Genomic DNA, 2561 nt, shown 5'->3' on the forward strand with positions numbered 1-2561 from the left:
ATACCCAGGCAGAGAGGTGGCTTTTTTGGAAACTTTAAACTTATCATGCGAAGGCCACATAATTGGGTATCTCTCTACTTTGTACACAATTATTCTTCCTCTCCACAGAAAGGCCGCTTAACTTCTCATCAGGTGATGCCACACACTAAAATCCTGATTTTTAACAGAATAGTGGGAAAAAAAATACTTCAGTGACTTAAGGTGAAAGCGATACATGGGCACATGGCTCTTGCACTGAGTTATCAGGAAAACAAATGTGTTTTATTCTAAAACACACAACAAAGCATCAGTAGGCAGGGACAGTGATGGCGGTACACTGTTGTATGTTGTCCACCGTAACCGGTAACTGAGGGTCACAGTGATTTCTCAAACGACAGCCAGCCTGTTCTCCAGCATTTTCCTTTGACTGACCTCTCTGAAGCTCTAGGTGAGGGGCCCAGCCTTCAGCATCCCCTCACTGTTCTCCCATCCAAGTACTAACCAGGCCCGACCCTGCTTAGCTTCCGAGATCAGACGAGATCGGGCGCATTCAGGGTGGTATGGCCCTAGACCCCTCACTGTTCTCATTAACAATGGTAAAGTGCTATTCTGCGATTAGAACATGCCATCTCCCATCCCAGCTCCCATTCCACCTGCCCGCCCACCCCAGGGTTTTTCTCTTCTTCAGGAATTTCTGTGACTACGGCTTCTGCTGTTGTTAACAGAGAGGCCACTCCAGCCACATCCAGTGAAGCAGTTCTTACAACCTTCGTTGGATCAGTGATTCCTTTTTCCACCATACTCACAAAATCTCCAAGCATCGCATCATAACCAACTCCTGAGGGATTTTGCCTAATTTTCTTGACTAACAACAACCCCTCAACACCCATATTCTCAGCAATGGTCATTGCAGGAATTCTAAGAGCTTTTTAAATAATTTCTATACCCATTTTTTTATCTTCATTAGCTGGAGTTAATGAGTTTGATGCTGGAATGCACCAAAGTAGGACACAACCCCTCCTAGAACAATGCCTTCATTGACAGCAGCCTGTGCAGCATTGAGGGCATCTGTCACTCTGTCTTTCTCTTCATTCACTTCCACGTCATTTGTCCCACTAACCTTCAGCACAGCTACTCCATCTGAGAGTTTTGCTAGATGTTCATTTAGTGTTTCCTTTTCATAGTCACTAGTTGTAATGTCTAATTGCTCAATGATTTCTTGAATGCGTTGTTTCAATTTGAGATTTGTCACCATTTCCTTTCAAGAGCATGGGGCCACCTTTGGTCACAATGGCCTCTCCAACTGTTCCTAACTCATGAGGAGGAACATCTTCAAGATTTAGAGTCCATCCTTCTTCTCCAAACACTGTACCACCAGTAGCAATAGTCATGTCTTTAAGCCAGTTCTTTCTATTGTCACCAAGACCTGGAGCTTTGACTGCGACACCCTGAAGACCAACTCTTAGCCCATTTAAAACAAGTGTACTTAGAGCTTATCCTTCAACGTTCTCAGCAATCAATCATGACCAAGGGGTTATGGTGAAAATTGGCAATTTCAAGAGCAGGTGCAATAGACTAAACACTAGAAATGTTCTTTTCACTCAGTAGAACATAGGCATCTTAGAATTCACATTTATGACCTTTTGCTGTGCTGATAAAGTATGGAGAAATCTAACCCCGATTAAACTACATGCCTTCAGTAATTTCTAATTCATCATTCAGCATTTTTCCATCCTTTACTGTGGTGAGGCCCCCCTTTCTTCTCACCCTTTTCAGTGTGTGAGAGATTATGTTGCCAATTTCTCTGTCTCCATTTGCAGAAATTGTAGCAGCCTGAGCTATTTCTTTAGAGGTTGTCACAGGTTTGGACTGCTTCCTAAATTCAGAAATTACAGCAGCAACAGTTGACATCACACCTCTCCTGATTTCCACTGGATCAGCACCTTTGCTAATGTTCTCAAAGGCTTCCTGGTAATAGTGCCGGCCAGGAAGTGCAGGGTGCTGGTGGCGCCATCCCCAGCCTCTTCATTTGCAATAGTGGAACATCTTGAACAAGTTTGGCACCAATACTTTTATGTTTATCTTTTAAGTCGGTGGGCTTTGCAATGGTCAAACCATCTTGTTACTTTGGGACTTGCCCAGCACTGCTCAGTGATCACTGATCTTCCCTTTGGCCCCATAGTAAGCTATAGCATCTGCTAAAAGGTCTACACCTTGAAGCATTAAGACTCTGGCATCTGCACCACATTCACGTCTTTGGCATAAGCCCAAGCAAGATGAGAAGCCAGTGGCCTAATCTGATGGACACTGGCCTAATCTGGAGAAGGACTTTGTATAATTGAAGCATTTCTGTGGGGTAAAGGCAGAGTGTGCAAGTGATGAGGTAGGTCGTTGGGGGCAAATGAGGGACAGAGTTGAGAGGTGGCCTTTTTTAAGAGTGGAAACACTTAGACATGTTGTGTTTCTTCTGAAAAAGTAAAAAACACTATTTTTTGTCATAACATATCTGGGAAGCAGTTAAGTCAAAATATCCCACACAGGTGTATCCAATGCCTGCAACGAATAAACAATGCCAAGCTTTG

The 2561-nt window shown here is 43.7% G+C and overlaps 1 pseudogene; it reads right to left on the minus strand.

Moving 5' to 3' along the window:
- Window positions 1–594: 594 nt before the first annotated feature.
- On the minus strand, window positions 595–2346 carry LOC118990455 (60 kDa heat shock protein, mitochondrial-like; annotated as a pseudogene).
- Window positions 2347–2561: the final 215 nt, after the last annotated feature.

The sequence above is a fragment of the Sturnira hondurensis genome, unplaced genomic scaffold, assembly GCF_014824575.4.
Source record: "Sturnira hondurensis isolate 20B ecotype Veracruz unplaced genomic scaffold, ASM1482457v3 Scaffold0007036, whole genome shotgun sequence".
Taxonomy (NCBI): domain Eukaryota; kingdom Metazoa; phylum Chordata; class Mammalia; order Chiroptera; family Phyllostomidae; genus Sturnira; species Sturnira hondurensis.